The sequence below is a fragment of the Nycticebus coucang genome, chromosome 5 (assembly GCF_027406575.1).
Source record: "Nycticebus coucang isolate mNycCou1 chromosome 5, mNycCou1.pri, whole genome shotgun sequence".
Lineage (NCBI taxonomy): Eukaryota > Metazoa > Chordata > Mammalia > Primates > Lorisidae > Nycticebus > Nycticebus coucang.
In genome coordinates, this window is record NC_069784.1 from 74,589,981 (window position 1) to 74,597,784 (window position 7,804).

The 7,804-nt window shown below is 37.5% G+C and overlaps 1 pseudogene; it reads left to right on the forward strand.

Annotated features, from left to right (window-relative positions):
- The first annotated feature begins 6,191 nt into the window (after positions 1–6,191).
- On the forward strand, positions 6,192–7,048 carry LOC128585525 (40S ribosomal protein S6-like; annotated as a pseudogene).
- Positions 7,049–7,804: the final 756 nt, after the last annotated feature.

Consider the following 7,804-nt stretch of genomic DNA (forward strand, 5'->3'; position numbering starts at 1 on the left):
AAGAATTGGTTTCTTAAAACATAAATAAAATTGACAAACCTTTAGCTGGACAAACCAAGAAAAAATATTCTTCAAATACATAAAATTTAAAATGAACAAAAATATTACAAATGATAGCACAGGAATACAAAGGATCATAAGAAACTACAGTGAACAAACACATGCTAACACATTGTATAGCATAGAAGAAATGGATAAATTCCTAAAATATACAACCTACCAAGACTGAATGGAGAAATAGAAAATTTGGACAGATTAATAACGTGTAAAGTAAACAAAAGCACCAGTGATAAACATTGAGGAAAGATAGTTTCTTCAATAAATTGTGTGGGAAAATTGGATAACTTCATGCAAAAAAAAAAATTAATTAAATCAAACTCTTACCATACTCTATACCCAAGAATTACCTCAAAATGTATTCAAGAGTTAAATGTGAGACCTAAAACTGCAAAACTAGAAAACATAGGGGAAAAGCCCCATGATATTGATTTTGACAATGACATTTTGGATATGACACCAAAAAGCACAGGAAATAAAAGCAAAAATAAGTAAGTGGGACTACACCAAACTAAAAAAAGCTCTGCACAGCAAGGAAAACAATCAACAAAATGAAAAGGCAATCTGTAGGATGGAAGAGATTATTTGCAAGCCATATATCTGATAAAGAGTTAATATTCAAAATATGTAAAGAATGTATACAAATCACTAGCAAAAAACCCAGCAAATAAAATGATAGCCTGAATAAAAAATGAGCAAAGGATTTGAATAAACCTTTTTCTGATGAAGCTTGGCACCACAAATCATCAGATAAACGCACATCAAAACCACAATGATACATATTACCTCATACCTATTATGATCACTTTTATTAAAAGGGCAAGATGTAATAAGTATTGATGAGAGTGTGGAGAAAATGGAACCCTTGTACCCTGTTTGTGGTGACATCAATTGATACAGCCATTAAGGAAAACATTATGAAAGTTTCTGAAAAAATTAAAAGTAGAACTGCCATATTATCTAGTATTCCCACTTATAGGTATATATCCAGAGATAATGAAGTCAGTATCCCAAAGAAACATATGCATTCCCATGCTTATTGTAGCATTATTCACAGCAGCCAAGGAATGTAAAATAAGCATTTTATACTGATATAAAATAAATTGTATATAATTATGAATAAAATTATATGTAATATATACTACATATTATATAATGTATAATAGACACATAATGGAATATTATTCAGACATGAAAAAGAAGGAAGTCCTGCCACTTGCAACATCATCAATGACATGAACCCAGAGGACATTATGCTGTGTGAAATAAGCCAGATGCTGACAGACAAATACCACTTGATATCACTTATATGGAATCTAAAAAGTCCAACTCAGGAGACAGTGAAGTGTCTGTTGCTGGAAAGATGGTGAAATGCCATTTCTAAAGGAGCAAACCTTCAGTTATAAGATGATTAAGTTCTGGGGATCTAGCATACGGCATAGTGACCATATTTAAGGAAACTGTATAGTATAATTGAAATTTGCTCAAAGAGTAGTACTTACGTGTTCTCACCACACACACACACACAAATGGTAACTATGTAAGGCAATGGATGTTTTAATTAGCTTGTTTGTGGTAATAGTCTCACAATGTGTGTATAACAAATCATCACAATGTATACACTGATTATGTGTAGTTTTATTTGTCACTTACACCTTCAACAAAATTGGAAAAGCAGTTGCACACAATATCATTCCTGGTTTTTATTAAGAGCTCAGTAAATAGTAGCTGCAGATGGTGCAGAGGAAAAAGAGGAGGAGGGGGAGACTAGAAGTGAGATGTAACTATGACGTATGCATTTGTGAGATTCACAAATGGCACAGGCAACCTAACAGTCTCTAGACTGCTCTAGAGCTCACCTGGGTATGGAGCTTGGTGTCACTAGCATGCCACATCTAAGTTAGATTTAGGCAAAGCCATCCAAGAGGATGAGATACTGTCTTTTTTTTTTTAATTTTTTTATTGTTAAACATAGCTGTGTACATTAGTGCAATCAAGGGGTACAATGTGCTGGTTTCATATACAATCTGAAATATTCTCCTCAAACTGTTCAACGTAACATTCATGGCATTTTCTTAGTTATTGTATGTAGACATTTGTATTCTGCATTTAGTAAGTTTCGCCTGTACCTATTTTAAGATGCACCGTAGGTGTGGCCCCACCCATTACCATCCCTCGACTCCCCCCTTCCTTCCCCTCCCTTGGCCCTTTCCCCATATTCATATAGCCTTCATGTGAAAGCTATAAATTAGCTTCATAGTAGGTATGAGTACATTGGATACATTTTCTGCCATATTCATACTTTGCTAAGAATATGTTCCAGCTCCATCAATGTAAACATGAAAGAGGTAAAGTCTCCATCTTTCTTTAAGGCTGCATAATATTCCATGGTATACATGTACCACAATTTGCTAGTCCCTTCGTGGGTAGATGGGCACTTGTGCTTCTTCTATGACTTAGCAATTATGAATTGGGTTGCAATAAACATTCTGGTACAGATGTCTTTGTTAGTTATATTGTGATTTTTTGGTCTTCTGGGTATAAACCTAGTAAAGGAATTGTAGGATGGAATGGCGGGTCTATTTTTAGGTCTGTAAGTGTTCTCCAAACATCCTTCCAGAAGGAACGTATTAGTGTGCATTCCCACCAGCAGTGTAGAAGTGTGCCCTTTTGTCCACATCCACGCCAACATCACTGGTTTTGGGATTTTGTTATGTGGGCTACTCTTACTGGGGTTAGGTGATATCTCAAAGTAGTTTTGATTTGCATTTATCTGATGATTAAGGATAATGAGCTTTGGGTGGCACCTGTGGCTCAAGGAGTAGGGTGCTTGTCCCATATGCTCGAGGTGGAGGGTTCAAACCCAGCCCCGGCCCAAAAACCACAAAAAAAAAAAAAAAAAAAAAGGATAATAAGCTTTTTTTCATGTGTTTATAGATTGTGCATCTGTCTTCTTTAGAGAAGTTTCTCTTCAAATCCCTTGCCCACCCTGAGATGGGATCACTTGTTCTTTTCTTGCTAATACGTTTGAGTTCTCTGTGGATTCTGGTTATCAAACCTTTATCAGAGGTATAACCTGCAAATATTTTCACCCATTCTGAGGGCTGTCTGCTTGCTTTACTTACTACGTTTTTGGCTGTGCAGAAGCTTTTTAGTTTGATCAGGTCCCAGTAATGTATTTTTGATACTGCTTCAATTGCCTGGGGAGTCCTCCTCATAAAATATTCACCCAGGCCGATTCCTTCAAGAGTTTTCCCTGCACTTTCTTCAAGTATTTTTATAGTTTCATGTCTTAAAGTTTAAATCTTTTATCCAGTGAGAGTCTATCTTAGTTAATGGTGAAAGGTGTGGGTCCAGTTTCAGTCTTCTACAAGTTGCCAGCCAGTTCACCCAGCACCATTTGTTAAACAGGGAATCTTTTCCCCACTCAATGTTTTTAATTGGCTTGTCAAAGATCAAATAATAGTAAGTAGCTGGATTCATAACTTGGTTCTCTATTCTGTTCCAGACATCTACTTCTCTGTTTTTGTGCCAGTACCATGCTGTTTTGATCACTATGGATTTATAGTACAGTCTCACGTCTGGTAGTGTGATTCCTCCTGCTGTGTTTTTATTTGTGAGTAATGTTTTGGCTATTCAAGGTTTTTTCTGATTCCATATAAAATTAAGTATTATTTTTTCAAGATCTTTAAAATATGACAATGGAGCTTTAATTGAATTGAATTAAAATTATATATTGCTTTGGGTAGTATGAACATTTTAACAATGTTGATTCTTCCCAGCCATGAGCATGGTATGTTTTTCCATTTTTTAACATCTTCAGCTATTTCTTTTCTTAAAGTTTCATCATTCTCTTTGTAGAGATCTTTTATGTCCTTTGTTAGGTATACTCCCAAATATTTCATCTTCTTTGGCACTACTGTGAAAGGAATAGAGTCCTTGACTGTTTTTGAGATACTGTCTTTAGGGAAGGAGCCACAAAGGTCATCCAGCAGCCCTGTCCAGGGCCACTCCATCATCCCTGAGCTTTATGGAATGCCAGAGTCCTTATGGAAATGATTTTTAACATGTTTCTTTTGGCTGTATCAACATATTTATTTTATTCTACTTTACTCTATTTTTGCTGTAGAAATAGATCTATAAAAAAAAGCATAGTTTGATTCACAAAATTATTGCTCTGCACACAATGTTGTATTCGTGTGTGTGTGTGTGTGTGTAGTTGGAAGATATTGATTAGAATTTACAATTTCATTAAAAAATATGCCATTGGATTTTCAAAAAAAAAAAAATCTTTAAAAGTGATGATTGCTTAATTAATCATAAGATAAAGAAAATTGATGCTAAGAGCTGTTTTACAGATGAAGAGTAGTGAAGTGGAGACCCACTGGCTCCAGAGTCTGCAGTTATTTACTTTCAACTGAAGTTTTTGCCCACATAAGCTAATTCTCCCTTTCGGTGATATTCCATTGCATCTAGGTGAACTAGGTTCAATTTACCATGACTATTTGGTATGGTAAATCACTACTGTGTAAAGCCCCACACTTCTTTGTAGTTAGCTCAGCTCTCCTTTGGATGAAATTATACTTTGAATTTGCATAGTGCCCAGGGGATTGAGTCAGCCCACTCTCTGTGTACTAAATTGGCATCATGCGCTTTTCCTCTTTTTGTAAATGATGAACATGGAGGACAAACAAACATGGTATATGTGTTAACAAAAATCATGCATTCATTTAGGGTAGTAAGGGAAAAATATATTTTGGTCCACAAGCTCTGTCATCATTAATCTGGGATCTATGGAGTCCTGGAAAAATCCATTGATGAGATTTTGTTAACTAGAGCCCCTGAAATACAGAAATATTAAGGGGTTGTGTGTATGAGCAACAAATATTTCTGGATTTTATACTATGAACCAAATGTAAGGAATAAAAATAAATGTTAGGTGTACTCCACTCTTCACAGTTCAGCGACAGACAAGCACATTGAAGGTCAAATAACAGTACCTCTTCTATATAATAACATACACAAGATATTACAAAATTAATTAATCATAGAGTTGGGGTATGAAAAATTTACAAGAAGGAAAGAAGCAGAGGATTCTTTTGTTTGTTCGTTTGTTTTTGTTTTTGAGACAGAATTTCTTTCAGTTGCCTGAGGGTTGGGTTCTGTGGCATCATAGCTCACTCACAGCAACCTCAAACTCTTGGGCTCAAGACATCCTCTTGTCTCACTCTCCTGAGCAGCTGGGATGACAGGCACCTGCCACAACAATGGTTAGCTTTTCTATTGTTAGTGGAGATGGAATTTCACTCTTGCTCAGACTGGTCTCAAATTCCTGAGCTCAGGCAATAAGCAGAGGTGCAGAGACCAAAACCTGTAAACTTCTCGATGGAAATTAGGAAAATGAACATCTCATGAAAGCAGAAAGGCAACTGAAAGTAGCTATGGCTTTTACAAAGTGGAAGGGGAAGCTCCTGAAGGGCTCTGAACAAAAAAGTGAAATGATCTGGCGTAATTTTAATGGGATCCTGATACATGCTTTGATTAAGGGCAGGCTGAACAAGGACAAGAGCTGGTTCAGGAAGACCAGACAGGAGGCCAGAGCAAACCAGCAGAAGATGACAGTTGTTTGAAGCATGTTTGTTTGCTGAGTTGCAGATAAACTTTGAAAGTAAGAGTTGTTAGGATTGATTATTAACTTTTTTTTTTGTGTGTGTGTGTGTGTGTGGTTTTTTTTGGCCAGGGCTGGGTTTGAACCCGCCACCTCCGGCATATGGGACCGGCGCCCTACTCCTTGAGCCACAGGGTATGAGTGAAAGAAGGGCATCAAGAATGACTCTAAAGTTTTTCTTTGACCAATAAGTAATAGGGCTGTGAGAGGACAGGTTTTTCTGGAGAAGAACAGGAGTTAGTTTTAGAACATGTTGCATCTGAGTTATGTATTAGAGACCTAATAGATGAATATATGAATCTGAATGTCCAAGACATTATCCAGGCAAGAGATGTAATTTTGAGAATTATTAGTGTAGAAGCAGCATTTAAAGTGATAAGGCTAGATTAAAAAAAAAGAAAGAAAAAATAAAAAGAAAAAGAAACCTGGGGAGCAAAAGGAAAAGGAAACAAGGGAAGGGGCTCAAATGCCAATATTTTACTACCATTGGAGTCTGACAGGCATACGCAGCCTATTAGAAAATGAAACTTCTATTTTCCGTGGCACCTCAGAGATATTCAGATGCTTCAGGATAAAGCTGAATATCTCCTTTCCAGCCACTGGCTGCCAGAAACTCACTGAAGTGGACGAGGAATGCAAACTTCATACTTTCTATAAGAAGCACATGGCCACAGAAGCTGCTCCTGACATGCAGGGTGAAGAAGAGAAGGGTTACATGCTCAGAATCAGGAGTGGAAATGAAAGCATGGTTTCCTCATGAAGCAGGGTGTCTTGACCCATGGCCGGGTCCACTGGGGCTGAGTAAAGGGCATTCCTGTTACAGACCCAGGAAAGCTGGAGAAAGGGAGCATATGTCTGTTTGGGGTTGCATTGTGGATGCCAATCTGAGTGTTCTCAACTTGGCTATTGTAAAAGAAAAAAGGAGAGAAGGACATCCCTGGACTGACTGACACTATGGTACCTGGGCGTCTGGGGCCAAAAAGAGCTAGCAGAGTCTGCAAACTTTTCAGTCTGTCTAAAGAAGGTGATGTTGGCCAATACGTTGTGAGAAAGCCCTTAAACAAAGAAGGTGAAAAACTGAGGGTCAAAACACCCAAGATTAAGGGTCTCGTGACTCCATGTGTCCTGCCATATAAACACCTGTGTATTACTCTGAAAAAACAGCGTACTAAGAAAAATAAGGAAGAAACTGATGAATAGGCTAAACCTTTGGCCAACAGAATGAAGGAGGCCAAAGAAAAGCACCAGGAACAGATTGCCAAGAAACGCAGGTTGTCCTCTCTGAGAGCTTCCACTTCTAAGTCTGCATCCAGTCGAAAGTAACATTTTTGATTAACAAATAAATGAGATCTTATCTCGAAAAAAAAAAGGAAAGAAAGAAAGGAAGGAAGGAAGGAAGGAAGGAAGGAAGGAAGGAAGGAAGGAAGGAAGGAAGGAAGGAAGGAAGGAAGGAAGGAAAGAAAGAGAGAGTGAAAATAGATTGATCAGATCCTAGTAATATATTTTTGGTGTTGCTTCAATTGCCCCAAGGGTCCTCCTCGTAAAATATTCTCCCAGGCTGATTTCTTCAAGTGTTTTCCCTGCACTCACTTCTAGTATTTTTATAGTTTCATGTCTTAAGTTTAAATCGTTTATCCAGTGAGAATCAATTTTTGTTAATGGTGAAAGGTGGGGGTCCAGTTTCAGTCTTCTACAGGTCACCAGCCAGTGCACGCAGCACCATTTGTTAAAGCTTTTGCACAGCCAAGAGCACAGTAAGTAAAGCAAACAGACAGCCTTCAGAATGGGAGAAGAGTTTTGCAGGTTATGCTTCTGACAGAGGTCTGATAACTGGAACTCAACTAATCAATAAGAAACAGAGAACTCAAGCTAATCAATAAGAAAAGAACAAATAACCCCCCATTTCTAGGTGGGCAAGAGACTTGAACAGAAACTTCTCTAAAGAAGACAGGCGCATGTCCTACAAACATGTGAAAAAATGCTCATCATCTTTAATCATCAGAGAAATGCAAATCAAAATCACTTTGAGGTATCATCTAACTCCAGTAAAATTAGCCCACATCACAAAATCCCAAAACT